The sequence below is a fragment of the Podarcis gaigeae genome, assembly GCF_964106915.1.
Source record: "Podarcis gaigeae genome assembly, chromosome: 1".
NCBI lineage: Eukaryota > Metazoa > Chordata > Lepidosauria > Squamata > Lacertidae > Podarcis > Podarcis gaigeae.
In genome coordinates this window covers 71,190,939-71,216,314 of record NC_139678.1, presented here as the reverse complement: position 1 = coordinate 71,216,314, position 25,376 = coordinate 71,190,939, and positions in this window count along the sequence as shown.

Genomic DNA, 25,376 nt, shown 5'->3' with positions numbered 1-25,376 from the left:
AGTGTGTAAATGGATTGTATTGTCTTCAGGATTTTCTCTGAAAGAGAGCTAAACTCATGCAATGAAAACACTGACTAAATCATGTGTAAAATGGGACCACCCAACATTTGTCTATGTTGATTTGGCAGGCAGCCTTATATTCCTCTACTGTAGGCTGGCCTTGGTAGGAATTTTATACCCAAGGCATGGGTGGGATAGAATCTTTCCTGTTTATTTAATCACATCCAGGGCTGAGTGGTGATCCATTTTGGCTCACTCTATTATTCCATCTAAAAGTAACTTACATGTGACACTCTAACAAATGTAAACTGTTATTTAACCACGCCTTTTCAATATTTAAATTATCCAGTCAGAAATTCTGAGATTTTCTCTAAAGAGGAAAAGAAGAATTGGACTGGTGACAAAGCTTAAAGTGGACAAATGTTTTTGGTTTATTTGTAGATTTTGGTATTTTTTAAAAAATGAATTTATGATGACATAATACAAATAAGAAAGCACCAGATAGGTCCTTCAGCCCTCTTTCTTCTCATTATTCCACATTATCACCCAGCCATCCTGGCTCGTGAATATATAAATCTCCAAGTCAAGAAGAAATAATTGGGATCAAAGGTTTCAATAAAGCAGTAGAATTCCCTGGGATTGACTGTTAGATTACTCTGAGGATTGTACAGTGGTACCTCGGGTTAAGAACTTAATTCGTTCTGGAGGTCTGTTCTTAACCTGAAACTGTTCTTAACCTGAAGCACCACTTTAGCTAATGGGGCCTCCCGCTGCCGCTGCTCCGCTGCTGCACAATTTCTGTTCTCATCCTGAAGCAAAGTTCTTAACCCGAGGTAATATTTCTGGGTTAGCAGAAATATTCTGGGTTAGAGTCTGTAACCTGAAGCGTATGTAACCTGAAGCGTATGTAATCCGAGGTACCACTGTAGTTTGGAGGGAAATAGAGCCTCTAGACAACTCTCACCCCACTTAATAAACTACAGTTCCCATAATTCTTTGGGGGATGAGATTATTGTGGCAGGGGGCAGGGAACAATGGCAACACTTGTGATGGAACACACTACCTGAGGGCAGCACACTACCTTAGGGAGCACAGCTCAGTTATCTGTGTCAGACAGGGTGTGTGTGTGTGCTGGTAGTGTGCCATCTTTTGCTTCACTCAAGGAAACAAAATGTATTGGCCAGCCTTAATGTTTGACTTCATTAAAGTCAGTTACAAAACTGGGTTCACCCATATCCTTTTAGGTCAATTATTTTCTCAACCAAATTTCCAGCTTCCACAGATTTCTCTTGTGTGAATTTTCTCAACATATAGATATGGACAGCAAAATACTGCACATGTAAAATTATCTTACATAATAGTGCACTTTGCATCATGCAGCGGGGTTATCCAATGCCAATCGCCAATTCGAAATAGGAATTTAAAACATGCCATACCTGATATCAAAAGCAAAACAAGACATTTGCCTGCACACACAAGACAACATTCCTAGAAAGCCCCTCAATATACTGTGCCAAAAATGATTACACCATTCATTCTTATTCATTAATTAACACATCATTAAGCAAGTGTTGATGCCAAGAATTAGTGTGAGCTAAACATTTATTTTCTTTGAAAAGGGAAGGGAAAAAGGAACAAGTACAATTCCTTTGAATGAGACAGGAATGCATTTTGGTCAAAATGATATTAAGAGCCACCAAGCAAATCCATTGGCGTAAGACCATGCTACAATAAACTGACACAGCCAACTGAATAGATGAATGGGAGAGATGGCGGGTGAGCTTTCCCCAACCTGGTGCCCTCCAGATGCTGTTGGACTACAACTCACATCATCCTTCACCATCCACCATGCTGACATGGGCTGATGGGAGTTGGAGTCCAACAACAGATGAAAGCACTGGGTTGGGCAAAGCGGCCACATAGTTTTTTCTTCTTTAGCATACATTACAACAAGAGCTAAGCTACAGCTAGTTAACTTGATTTTGTATTTGTTGGAGAGGAAAAAACACCTTTCATTCTTGGCAATTTTGGTTGCTGGTAATGCATTATTTTTTGTTGTTTTGTTGTTTTCATTTTAGCACCCTTCCCTCTTTCTTTCTTTCTTTCTTTCTTTCTTTCTTTCTTTCTTTCTTTCTTTCTTTCCCCTGCCATGGTTAGTGCTTCCCCCACCCCATCCAGTGACATCACATGGCAGCATCTGATGTAATACTATGATGGGTGCTCAAAACCACAGTCACAGCCAATCTGGTTAAATGCAAGAGAGGGCAAAATGAGGCCGAGGACTTTATGTGAAGGTGTTTATAAAAAGTAAAACCATGCCATGGAGCAGCAGCAAGAGACTCACAGATCTCTGAATAGCATCAAAAACGTTCAATCTGTTGCTTAGGACCATTTGGCTATACAGTATTAAAATTGTCATTTTGGAAGTGAATACTTCAACAATTAAATCCTCACTAGAATTAGAAGGCATGCAGCCTAACTGCCTTGCCCCCTCCACCAGCAATATAAACAAAAGCTGCACTTGCAGCCTAACTCTAATTATTTAAAAATGCATTCATAGTGATAGACAAACAAAACAACTTTACAGCAGGGAGGGGGTGTGTGATCCTGTTTCTCTTATCTAATTTCTTAGTAGCTTTTCCAGAGAGTAGCATTTGAAGACTATTCCACAGACCCACAATTGTTATGGGTCCCGCAAGGCACTATTTTGTCCCAAGTGTTTAGTCAGTCAAGTTATAAAAACTAAGGCTTCTATCCTATGCTTAAAGGTAAAGGTAAAGGGACCCCTGACCATTAGGTCCTGTCATGATCGACTCTGGGGTTGCGGCACTCATCTCTCTTTATTGGCCGAGGGAGCCAGTGTACAGCTTCCGGGTCATTGGGCCAGCATGATTAAGCCACTTCTGGCGAACCAGAGCAGCACACGGAAACGCTGTTTACCTTCCCGCCAGAGCGGTACCTATTTATCTACTTACACTTTGACGTGCTTTTGAACTGCGAGGTTGGCAGAAGCAGGGACCAAGCACTGGGAGCTCACCCTGTTGTGGGGATTCGAACCGCCGACCTTCTGATCAGCAAGTCCTAGGCTCTGTGGTTTAACCCACAGCGCCACCCTATGCTTACCAGGAAGCAAATCCCATTCATCCCAGGGAGTCTGACTTCTGATAGACATATATTGAAAAGGGAGCTTTGAGTAATACTGAAAAGGGAGTTTGGAGTGCATGAATAGCTAATCCTTAGCGGACATTATTACAAAGGGACAATTTTTGGCACATTTGAACACCCTAACAGCTGAACACCAAATACAGCATTACATTGATTTAATTTATAGAATAATTTCACATAAAATGCCCCAATCTAGCGAACTGGGAGCGCAGCAGAAGATTCCATGAGTTACCTCATTGTTGGGTGTGGTCTTCTTTCCTTATGCAGGAAAATCCATTTTCTGCATCAGCTACTGCGGATCCTACAGGACTTGATTATAGTCTGAAATCCAAGGTATTTTGCATCAGGGCATACAGATGATCCTTATATATACATAACTATCACACCCACCCACCCACCCACCCACCCACCCACAAACACATTATTTGTGGTTAAAATCTGCACTTCTCTCTTTAGGCTGATATCCTCTTTTTCCAAGACATGTCCTCTTTTTCATGGGTAGAGTCGTCATAGCGATCCATAGTTAAAATAGAAGTTGGCAAATACGGTATGTCCTCTTTTTTGCTCTTCAAAATATGCAGCCAAATGCCAGGGTGACTATGTGCCCTATTCTACAGAGGAGGGTCCTCTATTTGAAGGAATCCTCTAGTTTAAGGCTAGTCTGCTCCAAGTTCAGTTTAAAGAAAAAGAACCATAAGCAGGAAGAACAATTGCCCTTTAACTTTTAGTACTTGAAAAACAAACTGAGCAGGCACACCCAGCCAGAGTCTTCCCCATTATGCTAGGTTGTTTTGTAATTCTATTTAGATTAGAGTGCAGCAGTCACAAAATTAAAAGATGCCTGCTTCTTGGGAGAAAAGCAATGACAAACCTAGACAGCATCTTAAAAAGCAGAGACATCACCTTGCCGACAAAGGTCCGTATAGTTAAAGCTATGGTTTTCCCAGTAGTGATGTATGGAAGTGAGAGCTGAACCATAAAGAAGGCTGAGCGCCGAAGAATTGATGCTTTTGAATTATGGTGCTGGAGGAGACTCTTGAGAGTCCCATGGACTGCAAGAAGATCAAACCTATCCATTCTGAAGGAAATCAGCCCTGAGTGCTCACTGGAAGGACAGATCCTGAAGCTAAGGCTTCAATACTTTGGCCAACTCATGAGAAGAAAAGACTCCCTGGAAAAGACCCTGAGGTTGGGAAGGATTGAGGGCACAAGGAGAAGGGGACGGCAGAGGATGAGATGGTTGGACAGTGTTCTCGAAGCTACCAGCATGAGTTTGACCAAACTGTGGGAGGCAGTGGAAGACAGGAGTGCATGGCGTGCTCTGATCCATGGGGTCACGAAGAGTTGGACACAACTAAACAACAACAAATTATTTCTAACTTTATGCAAATCTATGTCTTCTTTTGTCCTCTTCTCTGACAGTGCCTAAGTTGGCCACTGTACTCTGCATATGAGTTACAGGCCACGGTCTACACTCCTCCCTATATCTTCTGTAGGCAACCTCAAGTCATTTTCATTCTGAACACAAGCATGTCCCGCTTGCAGAATGGATCTAGATATCAATTTTTGTAGAAGCCAATGGGGAATAGAAGTGGCACATCCATCAGCTTCTGGGTTAGAGGTCTCATCACTAGCTATTTCTAACAGATCAGAGAGCTGGAGGAAGTGGGCTGAAGTGTCTCTCAACAGCACAGTGAAGCATTCAGTGGGCAAAAGGAGAAGTAAAAGAAGTTTCTCACCACTGTTTCATGTCATGTAAAGTCACATGGCTTCCAAGAAAAAGAGACAAATTTTAAACAGAGAGAAAATTAAGAAATCTGCAGAGGGACAATGTCAAAGGGAAGATGAGGAATCCTGCCAACATGTCAGGGTGAGATTTATAACTTAGAAACCAGGACACATCCTGCTAGCATCTATTCTATTTCCTGTTACAAGCATAACCCTCTGCCTTTTGGACAACATCCTTTTTTTGGAATACATTCAGATCTGTGAATGGCCACTTCCCTCTGGTCTCTATGATGACATAAGAGAGCTTTGCACAATCATCATATCCGTAATCATCATATCCATATGATCCACAACCTTTTCATGTCAACTGGACATTTAACAAGAACCACAGCAAAATACCAACAACAGTGATGGTTCAGATTTCCATTGTAAAAATATTTACTGATCCCAATTACTTATTAGATGTCTTTTTATGAATGAGCAGTGTTATGTCATTATGATAAATTTGAGATAAGAAAACCACAAGCTCCTTGAGGGGAGAGCAGTATTTTTTTTCCTATTAAAAAAATTGGAAACTTTGTGATTAGCTCAAGATTACCCAATGGAATTCAGAGTGGGGAATAAACACAGGCCTCTCCAGTCTAACCACTACACCACCCGGGCTCTCAAAGGCAACAGCTTTGGAGCATTAGTTATTAATTTATCATACAGTGGGGAAATCCTATATTAAAAGAGAACGTAAGATGTGCTTTGCTCTGCCTGCACAGTCAGAGGTAGTAATGCTTCTAACTACCAGTTGCTGGAAACCTCAGGAGGTGAGAAGGTTCGGGTGCTGCTTGTGGGCTTCCCATAGACATCTGGGTGGCCATTGTGAGAAAAGGAGGCTGGGCTAGATGGGCCATTGGCCTGATCCAGCAGGATCTTATGTTTTTATGCTCTGCAGTCTCAGGCAGAAACCTGTGTGGTGTAGTGGTTAAGAGCGGTAGTCTTGTAATCAGGTGAACCGGGTTCGCTTCCCTGCTCCTCCACATGCAGCTGCTGGGTGACCTTGGGCCAGTCACACTTCTTTGAAGTCTCTCAGCCCCACTCACCTCACAGAGTGTTTGTTGTGAGGGAGGAAGGGAAAGGAGAATGTTAGCCGCTTTGAGACTCCTTAGGGTAGTGATAAAGCGGGATATCAAATCCAAACTCTTCTTCTTACCTGAGATCCTTTCAATCAGAGATGCCCCAGGAATGAACCTAGGAACTTCCCTATGGAAAGCAGGCAACTACCATTGGTGTTTTTGAAATGCTGTTTTTAAGAGGCAGTGAAAAGGCTCCTTTTGAAAAGTTTCTTAGAAACAGAAGCTTCTTCTTGTCACTGCACAATATACGCCTTATAGGCCTTTTTTTTTAAAAAAAAAAAACCTAGTTGTGCAAAATCACAAGGTTATTAAGCAAATATCTGCCTGAATTTTCTGTTACTCATAGAACCCTGCTTTAATTGTGGTATTTCCAGCATATCTTTTTGTTCATTGGAATATTGGATTCCTGTGACCCATCATAGCATATATTTCACCTTGTGTTTGATCTCCCATTCACTTTTGCTGCAGAGGTTGACTGCAAAGATCAAAGATTTCTCTGTTTCCCCCTTCTATTTTCCCTGATGACAATTCCTGCACAAGAGTTTCTTTGTGAGAGAAAGTGGGAGGTGGAGAAACAAGTTCAGACAGGGGAACATTTGATCCCAAATTTGGGAGGCTAAGGCTGCAATCCCCTACACACTTACCGGAGAGTAAACCCCTTTGCAGTTGGTGGATTTCCTTTTTTTCTTCTTCTGTAAAATAATTAAGTGATTTGGAAGGCAGCTTGAGTAGCTGACACTTCCAGAAGAGTAGAATTCATAGTATAAAAATAAAAGTTTCAGTAAAATTGTGGGAATGGTAAAAAGAATGAAAGATCAGAACAGACTAGCTTATGAACATAAAGAAAGTGCTGGAGTCCCTGAAGTAGATCTACATGTTTGAATGAAATTTGTACAGGCACACAGCAGTGGCTCATGGGAGCAGAGAAGAAGTGTTGTCTGGCCACCAGTGGCACTGGGGTGGACATGGGGTGGGGCAAAGGCAATAGGATCAGGGGAGCTCTGGGGTGCAGGGGCCTCAGAGGAGTGTGTGCACCTGTAGGGCCACGGTCACCAACCCAGATAAGCTGGTCCCGAGGGTTAACTGTGCGGCAAGGTCCAAGTCCAGTCCGAGGTTGAGGGTGCAGTATGGAGGCTGTCTGTCAAAGCTGAAATGGGGTCCAAGGCAGGGAGTCAGGTGAGGTCAGGAACTCTGGCAGAAGAGCAGGACAGGGTGCAGGCAGGAACAGGCTACCAACAATGTTGCTCCCACACCCTGGGACTGGGGCTGGTTGGCTTTTATCTGCACCAAGGAATAGGGCGCCCCCGGTCCACAGGTGACTTGCCTCTCCTGGCCTGGTGGCAAGTACTCCTCCTGCGGGAACTTAGTTCCCTCCGCCTTTCTGCCCTGAGCCTCTGCAGCTCAGGAGATGCTGGAGGGTTATCGGACCCAGAGGCAACCTCAGCTTCCCCTGACGGGGCTGAGAGTGGAGCACCTGCAGGCAATGGGTCTTCCATCACCTCAGGAGCCAGAGCAGACTCAGCTGGTGCCTGCACCTGAGGATCCAGCACAGGTGAGGACCCTTCAGGCTCAAGCCCCAGCCCCGGCTCAGCTGGTTGTGGAGGCAGGGACTCCTGTGCAGGCTGGGATTCCTCAGGTTCAGCCTCCGAGTCCGAATCCCATGCCATCACACCAGAGCACCTCCAACCTCACTACCACCACCTTGCCCCATCCCATTATTGGTGTGAAGAATGCAGAACTGCTGGCGCAAGGCTGCAACTGCCTCACCCACCCCATGAGCTGTTAAGGATAGTAGGAAAGGATATATTGGATAAGTAGTAAGTGATGTAGCAGAGCAAATTCCCCTCAATATAGCTGGAAGCTAGTTTGCAGATTTGTTATAATCTCTTAGTTAAGATTATTCCAGGTGTCCCCTTTAATCCCTCTTAAAAGAATAAAACAAGAATCTTTCTGAGTAAAGTAACAAAAAGTTTACTCACATTTCAGTTCACAATTTGATCCCTGAAAAGCAGACTTTACTTGGTAGTTACACAAAGAAACTGTGAGTTCATCTCATATGGAGACTGAACTCGTGTGCTGCTGGCTGAGAGCCAGCAGACAGCAAAATTACAATAGAACAAAATGGCTGCAGGAGAGCAGCATGGCAGCAAAAGAGAGAACAAGACAAAACAGCAAGTGAAGAAAATGGCTGCGTTATTCGGGTCTTTTAAGGAGTAAGCCAGGGCCATGCCCATCTCCCAGATCACATACAGGGGGAGGAAGCTGCAGACCAGTGGAACAGGAAGTTACAATGACTGGATGTCCCCCTGCCTGTGCCCACTCTAGGGAAATAAGGAATGTTGCATTTGACTGCACCAATGGATTATATCCCACATGAGCCACCACTGCGTGCAAGGAGATGAAAAGCAGGACGAGGAGATCCTTGTCTTATACCAACTGGATTGAGTGCATGATGGGTGGTTCAAAGCAAGGTCTCAGCTTGGTTCATCTGGAGTTGGAATTGTTCAACAGTATGTTTCAAGCTACAGATAGCAACTTCAAGAGAGCCAAAGCCAGGAGAGAAAAAAGTTCTACTGGAATGGGCAGCGCTCCAAGCAAAACCAATGTTCGTTCAATGGGGTTCTGGGTTCATGAAATATCAAAGCAGTCAGGTGCTCCAAAAGGGGTGGCAACAGGACTTTATGGCCCAGTACACTGTAGCGGAATTTGGCCCTCAGACCCACCCGAGAAAGAGGACATAGATTTGCATAGTATTTGAATATGTTTTGTTGCACAGGAGCAGCTGGTCCGGCTGCACAGCTATGGGACTGCAGGTTTAGCATTACTGGTTCCCTTGTGCTGCCCTGGCATTGCTGCTGCCCTACCCTGCTGCCAAACAGCCTCACTATGCCATAGTGTTGCTGCTATCTACACAGCATTGCCTGGCCCGCCACTCCTATTCAATTGTGTTTTGCACAAGCACTAAGAATAAAAAGTCACGGTGGCCCTAGATCTTTTTTTCTTTATAATTTCCCTTACAAACAGAAGACATTTGGTAGCTCATTTCCACCACTTGATTTGTTCATCTAAATTATATGATCCTTGCAATTGGAATATGTGTTCATGCAGTCTCCTTCTTTTTAAATGAATGATTGCATCCTTCCAGGAGATTGATCAGATTGACAGCTGTTCAGTGCCAACCACCATCGCACCATCAGGGACTCTCAGGCCATTCCTTGCAAGCTCATAGAATCAATGTTTGCCACACTTTGAACAGTAGTAAATTAAAAGGGGGGAAGTGTTAGAAATGTGAATGAAATGTAAAGTACACAACACTGCATATTTAAAGATCAAACTACACCACTGAAATTTTTGATGGTTCATGTGTTCCACATATTAAAATGCCATCATCATAGGCCATTTGTTTGTTTGTTTGATTGAGCTTCAAACTCATCCCATCCCTAGAGTCAGAGCAGATTACCATATAAACACGCACAATGAAATGACCAGTTGAAAATCACATTACATACACCCATTAAAAACTAGTGATGGAATACAATCTATATCTTTTCTAAATCGTCCAATATCATTTGTTGATGGCTTGCTTCTCAAAAGCTTTGCTAATGTAAACACAGCACCAACAAGTTGAAACAATTCATGGGGGGGGGGATCTCTATTAAATAGTGTCAACATCAAAGGCAACAATAAGCAATTTTCTATAAAGCATAAACTATGAAACCTTCTGAGCCAGTTAAGAACTGGCAATTATTGATATCATTTTGACATGAATTGTGGTGAGGAGGGCTGTCTGCGTGTGCTTTAATCTTCTAATATGCAATTTCTAACAAAACAAAACAATTTATGCTATTTTTTTTTGTCTGAGTTTTTAAATACAACTGAACTGACATATGTATGAGATTGCCCTGTGAGGGGAAAAGAAGACCTCTGCACTTCACACATTCGGCCTCAATTAGAGAGTATTTGATACTTCTCTTTTGAATCACAGAGCTGGTAAGCATATTAATAGAATAGGCAGACATGGTTCAGTGGGTATTGAACTTGCATGTTCATTGCTTTAAGCATACAAACAGACTCATTTCGTGGCATTCTGGCTCCATGAAATCAATAGCTTGCCACTTTTAGGCATCTCTAGGTACAATGCTTTATCCTGATGTATACCTTAATACCTCACAGGAACATATTCATGTCATCACTGTATTTTTTACAGAAACATTATGCTACCCCACCCCCACCCCCCACCGGGCAACTGTTCCATAATAAAGCTGCTGATCTCATAATGCTGCTACGCCAATCTGTGGTGTGACTGCTTTTGGAATATTGTGTTCAGTTCTGGTTGCCTCACCTCAGAAAGGGTATTGTAGAGTTGGGAAGACATCACCAAAATGGTCACGGGGATGGAATGACTCCCTAGGAAGAAAGCATTTTGGAATTATTAGTTTAGAGAAAAGTTGACCAAGAGGTGACATTATAGGTAGCCTATTCCAAGAAGTGTTGAAGGTTCTAAAATCAATCAGAAGCCAATGAAGGGGTGGGTGTGATAAGATAATGAACAAAATAAATGACCTGCAGAGTTAAGAATGGAGGAGAGAAGGTGACTCTGGGAAAGGGGCAAAGAAGAAAATTATAGTAGTCAAGCTGATAAAGTATAAGAGATAAAAAAGAGCATCTTTGCAGCAGGAAGAAATACAATTTTGCTTTTATCATCATCATCATCATCATTTCATTTCTATACCACTTTATATTTTTAAGAAAAAAACCTCAAAGCAGTTTACAACATACATTAGGACATCCAATAAAACAATGCAGAATAAATGCCAAATATAAAATATACATTCAAAGCAGGAATGCTTTAACAGGAAACAAAAATATTCTCTTAAATATTTTTTAAAAAATACATTACCAAGGAGGTCAGCTACAGAATGCACATTTAACGCATTAAAGTTAACAACAGCAAAAATTATCTTAAACATTTCAGAATAAAACATTATTAATTTGGCTGGCTTTACCCACTCTGGAGGGACTAGTGTTAGTACTAGTGGGGGGGGGGGAGAGATAACACCCAGAGAGAGACATGGAACGGCTATGTATGTTTTAAATTTCCCAACAGTCAATGGAGAAGAGAGAACAAAGCAGACTTGGACCCTCAAGCTGGATAGGGCAGCTCCAAAGTGGTCTGAGTTAAATCAGACTATTTTAAATGCAAAAGGTCCCCCCCTAAACTGAGTATTGGAGTTGATACACACCCCTAGAATAGCCCCTTTGTGAAAGCTGCCAAAAATGCTTTTTACACATGCAAAAATTGCTACACTTTTGCATGCATACTAGCCTTATTGCATGGAGAACTCAAACATCACTGGTTGCCAGTGAGAGGTGATTTCCAAACCCTTCTTCCTTGTAGCCCACCATGCAGATAAACTTTACATTTCTGTGCAAAGGACTCGGTTTTGCATTTTCCTCCAATGTGTGGAAGGAGAGCGCCTTTCCTCTGGGTCCAGTAGCTCAGGGCTTTATTCCTATCCATTAACAAAGGACTCCGAACAGAAAAAGAGTTGAATGATTCCCAAAGTGTGTCAGAAGCCGAATTACACAATTCCATTTCAAGAAGCTTTACATTTCCATTTAAGACTAGTAATTTGTGGCCAATTTAGGTCAGGAAGCAGCAGTAACTCAGCACTGTCTCAAAACATATTCTATTTTCAACTAGTTTCTTTTTGAGTCTCTTTGTGTAGTTACCTCCTCATTATATTTATGCTCACTAATTGAGTCTCTAAGGCTCTATGCTCTTATTTATTCACACAGGGAGGATGAATTGGAGTAACATGATCAAGTTTGACATGCAAGTGTCCCCAAATCCTATTATAATTTCCAACAACAAAACATCTGTTGTCTGTACTAGTCACATTCATGCACCCTGATTTGTTGCCTCAGATTTGAGCAGGAAGCATTCCAAGCGGTTCACACATTCACATTCCTAAACTGGTGACTGTAGCATCAAGTGCTGACTTGGATGTGTGAATGAGCCATCACAGGTCAAAACCCCTTCAATGATTTTTAATTGGGATTGTTCACCCATTCAGCTGTGAGTCATCCAGATTTATGAAATGATCTGATGTTATTGGATATACTAACTAGTCTCTCTTCTCCCTCCATTGCCATTGGGTTTTTTATGTGTATTAGTCTATGTGACTGAGTCCATATGGTTTATTTTATTTTCATTGGGGCAATAATTTTAGGGGTGCATATGACACTTCCTAGCACTCTGCAGTCTTTTTCTCTTATTCATCTTGCTTTCAATTTCCCTTCAGTTATACCTTGAGACGGTCCTCCATTGCAGAAGACCCCAGTTCAATCCATGGCTCTTCTATGTAAAAGGATCTCAAGGAGCAGAACTGGGGGGAAACCTCTGCCTAGACAACCACCACTCAAAAACACATTTAATATGGATGTACCCAATTCTCACTTCCTCAAACAAGGCACAAATTCAAGCACAGCAAACATTTGAAATCCACACTTTTCCAAAGTTTGCAATTTCGTTCTACAACCAAATAATGTGTACAAAGATGCAAATGTTAGAGAAAAGTGTGCATAAAAATTCATATATTTCCAAAAACAACATTTCGTCCATTTTATTAGGCAAAAATTCAGACAAAAAAGGGAGTGTGATAGAAGACAGGTGGACTAAAATACTGATGAATTTCCATGGGATTATTTTTTTTTAAATTGCACCACTGATAACAGTATTGTGGTAAACTGAACTGAAGAATGGAAAAATAGTGAGCAGTTCCCATTCCCTCTATCTTAGTTTTATTAAATACAGGTATGAAGGGAGAGCCATTTAAAATGCATTTTGGTGTAGAGGCTCATCCCTTTCCACCGGCATTGCTGGAACTAAAACCACACATCCCTAGCTTGCTCCCAGGGGCACCAGTTTGAACACCCCCAGATTCTAAGGAGTTGAACTGTCTAATTAGAATGCTGTCTGGGACAGAAGTGTCCTACCAGCCGTTATCTGCCCTCAATCAGCCCCCAGCCCAAGTGGCAGCTAGTTCATGAGGGCAAACAAGGCACCTTGCTAAAACCCTACCTGCCTGCAACCCCCTGTCAGCTTCCTCCTCCTTAGTCTCAGTGCTGTTCTTATAGAATTCTGCAGGAAGGAAGAAGGCAGGGGGAACCACATCAGGATTAGTTAGATTTTCTGGCCATTGGCTCTGGCTCCACCTGTTGGTCACTCTGCCTTCTGTCCTACCATTGCTGACAGGCACCAGCCAGCACAGGTCTGAGGTCTTTTGCCAGTTCTGAGTCTTAGCCTAGTGGTGGAACGGGCAGCAAAGTTCATAGAGCTTGCAAGAATTTCACTGTGACTACTGCTGGGCCTCGAGTGCATTTCAGCAGCACACTTTCTGAGCATCAGGAGCTTTCTATCATTTGAAAGTATCTTTTTTGTATTTTTAGCGCTAAATCAACAAAGCTGTTACTGTCATTTTTTTTCAGTGAGACCGTCATCTAGTGGGAATGTGAAATTATACTCAGCTGCAGACTATTGACACTCCCCTTAACAAGAATGGTTTTAATAAATCTTTACATTAGCCTCTGAGATAGAAAAAAAAAATCTTTACCATGAAATATACAAGTATGTAAGTGTTTTATGAAAAGTTTTATTAACTTTACAAAAGAAGAATTGGCAGCGAACCATGAACATCCTGTACTTCTAACACGTGGTTATAAATTACATGTTCTTTCCAATAACATCTGAAAGAGAGACTGTAATTTAAATTTCAAAACCACTTGGCATACCTACTATATAGTGCTGACATGAAGTAAAGGGAGGATCTGGAGAGACTCAGACAAAGAGTGAAAATATAAAGACATCCTTAGCTGAAAAAGCTGCTGATGAATACAATTCCTTTCCAGCTGGACAGGGATCAAGTACTCGCTTGTCATATCATTCAATGCACTGTTCAATCAGGGATTCTTCCTTTCAACAAAAAGGAAACTTAAGTGCCGCTAATCATCCCTTGTACAACTTTATCTTGCAGATACCTTCTTTATGTCAGGAGATATTTTTTTTCAATGACCAATTGCCAGCAGCCGAGGGATCAAACTTGTTATTAAGGGGGAGAAATGCAAACATGCATTTACTGACTTGGGACATGGGGAGGAGAGCACGATCGTATGCACAAGTGTCATATTGCTACTGATAGCTTGAAAATGTTTAGGATGATTATATATATATATATATATATATATATATATAAGTCCTCAGTCCTGAGCCCCCCAGAGGCTAGGCTGAATAAATTATTATCATTGCTGATTTGATCCACCAATATGGTTGGTTGGTGGGATGGGGCTGTGGGAGGTGGGAGAAAAGTCGTAATTCAGAGCCCTACCCCACCAGATAAGCAATAACTGGGGCGGCTTCAGAATGAATACACAATTCAAAAACATAGCAAGTCAGATCCTTGGTCCATCTAGCTGAGTGCTGCCTTCAGAGAGCTAAACAATGAGCTCAAGTGAGCTAGTCAAACACTGAGCTACATGGACCAAGGATTGCACTGACGGGAAGCAGCTCTCCAAGAATTCAGTCTTTCCCAGCCCAGCCGTTGAACCTGGAACCTTTTGCACACAAAGTATGCACACTTCCACTGAGCTCTTCCCCATAAATGAATTGCTAGGATCCTTCCACACTGCAGGGGTGATCACATCTTCCACACAGCCTTCCTATGGGAGGAATCCAGAGCTTGCTTTTGTGCACAGATTGCTTTTTCTGGATTTGCGCATTTGTGAAATGTGTAATTTCTGTTCCAGTCTGAAGAATTCCCTTTCTCTCCAAACCTTGATATCTAGGTTGCTTGAGTATCTGAATTCACTACTCCTAACCAAGGTAGTGTGGGAATGTTGAGGGTGGTAGGAAAGGATAAATTGATTATTAATATCCTTCTGAACTCACGCTAGCAAGTTCCTTTATATAGCAGAATTACATTCCCCTTCTTACACAGCAGAAAGCTGGTTGCATACTCATGTGAGTCTCTTAAGACAACAAGCAACTCAATCTGGCTTGCCCAGATTGAGATATAATAATAATATATTATTATTTATACCCTGCCCATCTGGCTGGGTTTCCCCAGCAGCTTCCAACAAAATATTAAAATACAATAGTCTATTAAACATTAAAAGCTTCCCTAAACAGGGCTGCCTTCAGATGTCTTCTAAAAGTCTGGTAGTAGTTGTTCTCTTTGACATCTGGTTGGAGGGCGTTCAACAGGGCGGGTGCCACTGCCGAGAAGGCCCTCTGCCTGGTTCCCTGTAACTTGGCTTCTCGCAGCAAGGGAAGTGCCAGAAGGCCCTCGGCACTGGACCTCAGTGTCTGGGCAGAACGATGGGGGTGGAAATGCTCCTTCAGGTATACTGAACTGAGCCCGTTTATGTTCTATTATTCCTGGTAAGACCCCTTTGATCCCTCCTAAAAGAATAAAGACACAACAGTCTTATTCATAAGTAACAAAAAGTAGTTTTATTCATGATCAGGCAGAGCACAGTGTGATTCCTAAAGGCAAGCTTTAGGCTTGAAGTTACAAACATGTACAAACAGGTTTACCCCATATGGGAGATAAGCTGGGGGACTGCTGGCTGGCTGGCAGCCAGTAGTACAGTCCAGGTGAACCAAGAAGTTCGTAGGATGAAAAAGAAGGTCAAAGAGAGGGAGGTGACTGTGTGACAACCTTTTTCCAGGTCTGGAAAGGTCATGCCCACCTACCAGTCACATGCAAGGAAGGATGCACCAGCCAGGTGTAACAGGAAGTTCGACTTGCTGGACCAACATCCCCTGCATGACCACTCTAGCAAAACAATGTTGTACTTGACTGCTCCCAGTAGATTACATCTCACAGGTAGGTCAGTACAGTATTTGTGTCTGTGTACTTGATAATCCCCACATTTCAGATGCCTCCCTCCCCAGTATATGTTGTTTATGTCATTTTTCCAGCGTTCATTTCCATCATGTTAATATCTGATATCACTGGACGTGAATGTGAATATGTTAATACATTGTATGTCTTTCAGTGGCAAGCCTATTGTTTTCCATACATTTTTAAAAAACCCTTTGAACATTTGGATATGTGGTCACAACTAAATCCAGCATTCGTGCTAGAATTCTGGAAAAGCATTTAACAGCCGGCTCATCTCTAACAAGGGAAGCTGGATAGAACTAGTTTTTCCACTTTGCAGTGCTATGTAAAAACCTAGCAGGCGATGCCAGCCCGTTTAGTGGCTAGAACTGAATGCGAAACCAGATAGAGAAAGCCAAACCACAAGACAATCATGAAACACTGACATTCCTTAAGACCAGTAGCTAAAGCAAGAGAAACAGAAAAACCAATGGAGAACATGAAAGAAACTTGGAAAGGAGGGAGAGAGAGAGAGATTTGGGGGGGGGGGGGATTGCAAGCATATGTACAGAGGGCATCAAAAAGAGAGTCATGCTATTTTAGAGGGAAGCACGCTTGCAATCAGCTTTTAGAGAACAAGACAAAACTTATAAGAACATGGTGGATTATAACTAGAGAATGTGCTTACCGGTATATCAAAGTGCATTGGCAAGGAAATTTGCATTAGAATGGATACCTTCATGGAACTAGGATGTGCAAAGGTCCCATTTGCACCAAATTCTCACCGGCTCACACTAGTGTTCACTGGTGAACATTGACAGTCTAGGTACATGAGAACATAGGAAGCTGCCTTATACTGGTTCATCTAGCTCAGTCTTACTGACACTGACTTAGCAGTGACTCTCCAGCATTTTAGGGAGTTCCCCCAAGCCCTACTGGGAGATGTCAGGGATTGAACCTGGGACCTTTTGCATGCAAAACATATACTCTACCACTGAGCTACGGCGCATCCCTCTAGCATGAGTTCCTCATGGTATGTCTTGTATGTTTAGTGGTAGTACCTATATGGCTTGGTGCCCATGTGGCTTTGACCAATTATAATTTGAAGTCTTCTGGTACCTTAAAGTCTGTTAGTTTTTATGGTGCCACCAGAATTTATGTTGTTTTCCTTGCAACAGATAAACATGGTGACAACTGTGAATCTTATCTTATATATAGTAAAGATATGAGTGTCATCATGCTGTAGTTTATGGAGCCACCAACAGGTGGCACTGCAAACTACTGAACAATGAGAAACTAGGCTCTCAGAACTGCTGGGCTATGCAGTAGCACTGGAGGGTGAGAAAGAGCAAACTGGAAATGGAGGCGGCTAGGTGAGTGCTCCAGGCTAACAAGTGGACAAGCAGCTGGCAAGTGAGCAGTCCAGGCAAACTGTGGAATTTTGAAGAGGTCTAAATGGAGGGCTGGGTTTTGCAAAGTATAATTGGAGGAGATGGATGGCTTTGGTGAGGAGGAAGCCACTGATGCATAATGATTAGAGTGTTGGACTATGACCTGAGAAGTCAGGGTTCAAAGCCCTACTCAGCCACAAAGCTCATTGGATGACATTGGGCTAGTCGCTACCTCTTAGCCCAACTTGCCTCACAGGGTTGTTGTGGGGAGGGAGAGAGGAGGGGGAGAACCATGGCAACCACCTTGAGCTCCTTGGAAGAAAATGCTGTAGATAAATGCAATAAAATAAATAAATAATGAATGTCGGGTGGTTTGGGCAAGGAGTAAATGGAGTGGCTGGGTGGCTTTGCTAGAAAGGTGTTATGCAGCTAGTTGGAGTTGGAGACTGAAGTGAACAGAGCTGCAGCCTCTAATTGTTTAAATTTTTAAAGTTTCATTTAAGGTCTTAGCCCCTGCTCCTTTTCTCGTAGCCCATTGCTTCTCTCATCCAACAATATGAACTAAGAGCAGAGTTTCATTCAACACTAATGTCCTCAGAAGATAATTTTCTGAGAGAAACTGTGGCAGAACTCGATCTCCTCAGAGTAGAAATATTCAGCTGTATTACTGAAACCAGAGCCTTGAAAGCAAAGTGTGGTGCTCTATCTAGGTAATGTATTTGCCACGCCCATAAAAATCAACATTCCCTTCTTTGGCCCCATTATGACCTCTGCTCAAACAGGCTCTGCAGGTTTTGTGTAGTGTTTGAAACCTGAAAAACCTATTCAACCAGTGATGATCACGAGACAAAACAAACGTTATGTGAGCAAAATTGTGCAACTGTGACTCAATTATATCACTTGCAGCTAGTTTTAAAGAGAATTAAGAAATGTTTATTTGTTTTGCCTTCCTTCTTTATGGCACTTTCTGTCTACCTGAGCTTACAGTGGCAGGTCAATCATTTAGTCTGATTTGTTTCCCTCTTCCCCAGTATTTGAACACAAGCACAGAGGCCCCAGGGGTTGATCCTCGTGAGTCCTCCTTCATTGGGTGACTTTGTCATTCTCTCGTACTTAGTAGCACAGCTGCTGAGATCAAGCCTTTAATCAGCGAATGTTCCATTGCAATGTAATTTTGTGACCCGTGCTAGGTGTTTTCCCTCTAGTTTGTCTCCTTTGCACAGAAAAGCAGCCAACGAAAATATCTGTATAATAATCCATAGATTCGGCATTATTTTAAAAACACATTAAAATAGTGTTAGGTTCAAGACATTCTCCTTGCCTTTTAAAAATCTTTCTATTTAAAAAAGAGGGGAAACGCTATTGGATGATATCCCAGAATATGCTGTGCATTCACCAAGTGAAGTATAAAAGAGATTATAAATATTTACTTATCATGCCACATCTGCTTGTCTCCAGCATCACTTGGAGAATCAGAAATGGCAAAACTGTAGTTGTGAATTTTTTAGCCAAGAGTTCTGTAATGGGACTGGCTGCACTTGGCAACTCATGTGCAAAGTTGTCCATTAAAGCAGGGCAGACTTTTCAATGGTTTGGGATCTCCAACCAATTGGGGGTGGGGAACTGAATCCAGTGGGTGGGCTGTATTGAGAGTCACCCTTTCCTTCGCAGGTCAACTCTGACAATTGGGTAGGATCACCTTCAAAGGAACTTGCTGTAACTGCTGATCTGTTGATCAGGGGTTACAGGAAGTCCACCTGAAGTCCATTTGGGGGGAGAAGCTGTTTGGATTCAAATCATTTCTCCTCTGCATTGCCATGTTTAAAAATAGAGCATTTCTCCATCTGTAGAAGAAGCACTTTGGATTCAAAATACCTCCCCCAAACAGAGTGTTATTTTCTCCTTTGCAAGGAAAAAAATGCCCTGTTCGGTGGAAGCATTTTGAATGCAAAGTGATTCCTCCACCCTGCCTGATTGCACTAGGGAGTTCAACAGGTACAATAGAGAGTTCAACTTTAAGCTCCCAATTGTTCTTTCGTAGCTGTATCCATACCTGCCCCAAACCTGATGTCACATATAATGTCAGGTGTGCAAAGGTTGTGGGAAAGGGCATTTGAAAGATGAAGAAGTAAAGTTGGTTATGATACACTGGGCCAAGGATTTTGGGTATAACATACAGTTAAAAGATTGGGAAAAACTGTGGAAAGAAGGAATAAAATTTACAGCATGCAATGCTTTGAAAGAAAATGTGATGAAAATGATGTACAGATGGTATATTACACCAGTGAAATTAGCTAAAATGTATAAAACAAGTAATAAATGTTGGAAATGTAAAGAAAAAGAAGGATCTTTTTATCACATGTGGTGGGAATGTAAGAAAGTGAAAAGCTTCTGGGAAATGATATATAATGAGATGTTGAAATATCCATTTATTAAAAAACCAGAAGCATCTTTACTTGGCATTGTAAGTGGGGGCATTAATAGACAGGACAATAAACTGTTTTTATATACAACAGCAACAGCAAAAGTATTGTTGGCACAGAAATGGAAACAAGAAGAACTACTGACGAAGGAAGAATGGCAGATGAAATTAATGGACTGTGCAGAATTAAACAAGATGACAGGAAGAATCTGAAACCTGCAGGGCCAGAGATTCTCAGAGGACTGGAGTAAATACATATGTCGTACGACTTTTGGAAACTTTATGTAAAAACACACACACACATATCTGTAAACCTCCTACCCCATGTGTGTGGGAGAAATACAAAAGTAATCTGGCTGTAGCCTTTTTAGCAGTATAAAACACTTATAAGTTTTGCAACTTGTTAAAGCTTAGGAATTAGGGATTTTTATCTTTTTTACCCCCTTTTATTTGTGGTCTGTTGACCTTTTCCTCTTCAGCTCCATTGCAGATAATGAACCACGTGTTTTTAATAAGATAAAGAGTAAAAAGGTTTACTTACACATCAATGCGGGCAGCAAATACAACAAAGTTATGTGCAGAAAAACACTTACAATAATAATATTTATACTAATAGTTTTTTTTATTTATAGCCCACCCATCTGGCTAGATTGCTCCAGCCACTCTGTAACTTCTAAGTTACAGTAAAATAAAAGTTGGTAGTCTTAGCTAATATGGCTGAAAGCAGGAGCTTAAGAACTCTCTGTTCTTGTCTAGCAAAACATGCATTTGTGATGTCACAGGTGGGCATGGTTTCCAAGGAACGGTTGCACTGCTGCAGGCAAAGCAGAATCACATGATCTGGGGTGTCGGAAAGAGCTATCTGGCCAAGACCTGTCTTTGGAGTCCTCCCCACTACCATGTAAAATATGGAAATGTCACTGTTTCCTTCTGCATCAAGTCATTACGGTGGCCCTACCACAGTACAGCTGGCACCACAATACATAGCACAATAGCTGAAGACTGTCCAGTGCTCAGTGCCATCATCAAGGGGCTAGCCATTCCTTGCAGTGGTCCTAGGACTGAGTGACAAAGTGCAGTAACTCCTAGGATCGGGCTTAAGTTTTATTTCTAAAAGAATAAATGAAATTCTAAAAGAATGTATGAAACCAGCTGGCTGTGAACGCTGCATGCACAGGCTATTCAGATCCACAGCTCCCTCATCCCACTTCCTGACTAGCTGGCTGGTGGAGTTCCAGATTCCTGGCTGTTGCCTTGTGCTTGGAGAACTGAACACCAAGAAATCCATTTGGTTCCTGCATTGCAGGAGGTCCGACCAGGTCCCTTCTATGGTTCTGTGATTTGCACATGAGATTCCCTACTCGGCTAGAAGTGTGCATGCTTAAGCCTCCTTGCAGAGCATGGGGCAGAGTGCAGCATCTGACTCAGGTGGCGGATGCTAGGGAACGGCATCCAGATGTTGGTGGAAGGAATTGTGTGGGCTACACAGCCTACACATGCACCCGGTAAGCCACTCTGCCACCCTTAGGGCGATGCCGTCCCATTGCCACTTTTGCAATAAGGTTCAGCTGCTAATCTGATCAGCTTTTATATTTCAAATTTGTAGATGGAGGTGCCATCTTGCCTTACATCACAGGCAGGAAACAGGCCTTTGTGAATCTAAGACTGAATAATTCACATCAGTTTAAAGGATTTTGGGCTGATCTGTCTGTACATTAGCCCAGAATTGGAGCGGAGGGGAAAGAGAGAGATTGCCATTCATTTTTTCCTCATTGTCCTTGATGGAGAAGAGGGGGGGTGAATCTTTGACCAAATAAATTATTTTTTGGTAGTTCAGAATAAGTGATACTCCCTACAAACTAGGACTTGCCCTTCTAGCAAATGTGTTAAAGGAAAATGGCATGTATATAACAAGTCTATGGAATTACAAGGGCATGATGCTAATCTTAACAGATAAGACTGTGCTATCGCATGGAGGGGGGAGAATAAAAGGGGTAAAGACAAGGAGGGACATGTATCACAATTTAAAACAAAACCCATAAAATTGCAGCAACATCACACTAATGTATTAGACAAGCAGAACCTCCAGCAAGTGACCTATGACAGTTATTATACAGAATGCCACACATAGCAGGTTATGACAGTAGTTTGCTTAGCATAGACTGTGAAAATCTCTGTAAGAGACATGGGAAAACTTCAGAGTAATTCCGTTTTAGTATTTACATAATCACAAACCGTTATTTTACTAACTATTCATGGACAATTAGCTGGAAACCAGCAGAGGTTTTCAGAAGGACTTAATGGCCTGGGAAGCAAGAATCTCTTATCCACACTAGCCATTGTTTCTGCAGTCCAATAGAATTATAGTGTTGGAAGAAACACCAAGAGTCATATAAACCAGCCCCCTGCAATGCAGGAATCCTGTCCACAGCCATCCCTGGGTGGCCTTGAACCACCAACCTTCTGGTTAACAGCCAGATGCACTGACCCATTACACCACTTCATTTTAAGGACCTTAAGGACCACCTGTCCCAGGTCAATCACTGAGATCATCTAGGTGATCATCTCAGGGGCGCCGACTTATAAAAAATATTGGGGGGGCGGGGGCCCATACCGACTTATAAAAAATATTGGGGGGGCCCAAGACCTCCAAACCGCTGCTGCTGGGGGAACGAAAGGGGCGAGCCCCGGGCTGCCCCGACCTTAAGTGAACCTGTGAGGGCCCGCCCTTTGCGGCACCCGATTGGCTGCTGCCGTGGGCAGTGAATATTAATGAGCTAGGGGGAATCCCCGCTTCTTGTGGGGCTGACGCCAGCCCCGCGAGATTGTTGATGGGTCGAGAGCCCGCAACCCCACCCCCTCTCAAGATCGGGAGTGGCTTTGTTTTAACTCATTACTGAATGTATTTTAAAAGGTAACTATCGTCAAACAAGGAAAATAAAAAATACCAACATAATTTTGTGATTTTACAAAGCATAATATAACTAATAATTTTCTTAAATTATTGGGGGGGCAGAGCCCCCCCAAACGAATTTTTGAGGGGGCTCGGGCCCCCTCAGGCCCCATGGAGTCGGCGCCTATGGATCATTTAGGTTCCCGAAGGATCAGAAGCACATCACATATCAGGAGTCGTGGCTTTAGTGTAGTGAACTCCCTCCCATTAGAACTCAGAGAGGTGGGTGTGTGGAGCTAGTCCTCACTGCTGTGCCCTCATGTGCTATATCCCCCACATTTTGTAATGCCTAGAGAGGCCTTTTGTAGCTTTGTTATGTTGTAATTTGACTATCTACTGGAGGACTGTGGTTTGGTTGGTTACTCTCTGGTTGATTCTAGAATTTGATGAAACATTTTACCATGTCATACTTACCAACCCGCTGCCTGCATTAAGGTACTCAACATAGCTCATGCATACCTTGTGTACACACTGGAAGTTGCTGGATCAGGGCATTGAACTAGTCTAGCCTCCAATTAATTATTCCTGAATGCTTTTGTTGAAGTGCAGGAGGTGGATGATCTTCCTCTCTGTCTCTGGGTTCCATCTCACTCTACCTAGTGAAGAAACAGAATTCAGGGCATAATCATGAAAATGCAAATGAAAGGGGGAGAGATGTTCACCCAGGGGCTGAATCTACTTTTAATAGTTCCTGTTGAGCTCTATAGGAGACTAGTAGATGGGCTGCAATTCTGGACACAGTTGAAGTGGACAAACATTTCTTCCATATTAATGGATGGCTGCTGCCCACTCCTGCACGGAAAGTAAATCACTGCACTTGGGTGGAATCTACACACATATTAAAAACACTGTGAAAATGCTTTTTAAAAAAACACACGTTTTGAAGAAGACATTGAATTTTGGGGGTTTTTTGAGCTCACTGTCGTCATCTGGTGTCACATTTGTATATTGCACTTTACAACACATTTAAAATGTTTTATTTGCAGCTGTGTAGCTGAGACACTGTTGCAGTGAAGAGGAATATATTTACGCATTTATTTCAGAGGGACTTGAAAGTGCTTAACTGTTCTTGTATGTTGGACCGAGATAATGTAGGAAAGGGCTTTTTTATAACATCCATGGGCCTTTCTGTACATTTACGTCATTGGCTTTTGAAAAACGTTTTTTAAAAGTCTCTCTTGAATATGTTTGTACGGTATCAGATCCTTTTCTTTTATCTGAAACCGCGATTCTGCTTCTCACATAGTGCTGGACACTGATTCCCTATTTTCTCAAGCATGTTACAAATGAAAGCCTAGTAGTGCCCAGGCCTTAGACACCTGTCATATCAAAGCAGCGACATTTGTCAGCAATAGAGAAAAACTTGAGCATGACTCCACCTCCTCTTGTTTGCAGAAGATGTCAAAACGAATGACAGGGAGCACAGAAAGGCAACAGTGACTGATAGGGCTGATATGAAAAATGCAGTGATAAAGCTTGAAAGCCATAGAAGAGCTCTTGTATATAATAGGTATTTTGAAACCTGAATTGGAACACAGCAATAGTGGAATAAATCAATTTCCTTGTTCCCTTTACAGTAAAATCTTCTGCTTCCAATTTTGACCTTAAATGGCTTTTATATAGGAGGTAAACAAGGAGGGGGATTAACACACACACACACACACACACACACACACACACACACACAGTATTTCAAATATAAAATGAAAAAAAGAGAAATATTTGCAGGACACACACAAAAAAAATACTCTGCTGCATGAAAACAACATCTTCTATGTCATACGTATCAGTGTGGAGCTTTGATTCACATGTGATGTTCCAGTAGATACACTGACAGCATATATCAATGACAGAAGAAGTTTCATATTTGTATCCCATTTCTCATTAAGTGTGCATTGGAACATCCACAGAACTTTGGATCCGATTGCCAAAGTATTTTCCATCTTCATTTGCATCCTGGGAATACCTCTAACAAACCAAGCACATCACTGCTTCATACACCTAGAGCCTAGAAGTGCCTTTTAATTCCAAGTGCTGTGCTGAAATTTCCTCCTGCATTTCTCCCCAAACCACTCTCCATCAATTAATGAGAAAAGAAATTGCATTTGAAAATTGTGTGTGTGTGTGTGTGTGGGGGGGAAATATAGGTGGAATTCTTATGAATATGCATTTTTCATCGCAGTCACCTTACTTTTGAGATAGATGGCTTAGAGGCTTTCTGAGTGTCCTCACTTTCAGTCTACCACCATGGCAGAAGGAAATGTGAAAAATTGGAGGACTAGTTTTGGCACAGCCCTAAACTGTGAGTGAGAGATCTTCACTTCAAAAGGCAAACAACCAAGCACGGGTAGGGCAAGCCTACAGAATATCAACTTCTCCTTTTCTCTTTCTTTGTTTTCTCCCTCCCACTAACAGATGTGCACCTACCACTCATCCAAGAGGTGGAGGCTCGTGAGTGACGAGTCCGACAGGAGAGAAAGTGTGCAACCACTCCCATGTTTCTCCTCAGTCCAAAGAGGACCTGTGTTGGTTGAGCACTGAGCAAGAGAAATGCCTAGTCATTTTTTTCCAGATGCTGATTTAACCCTCCACAGATGGCCATGCACAATTCAGTGTATTAATACTAAACTAATAAACTCTGCATGACTTGGGGGACACCTCTCCCTCTATCTGCTGGCCCAGTCTTCGAGATATGCAGGAGATGCCTCA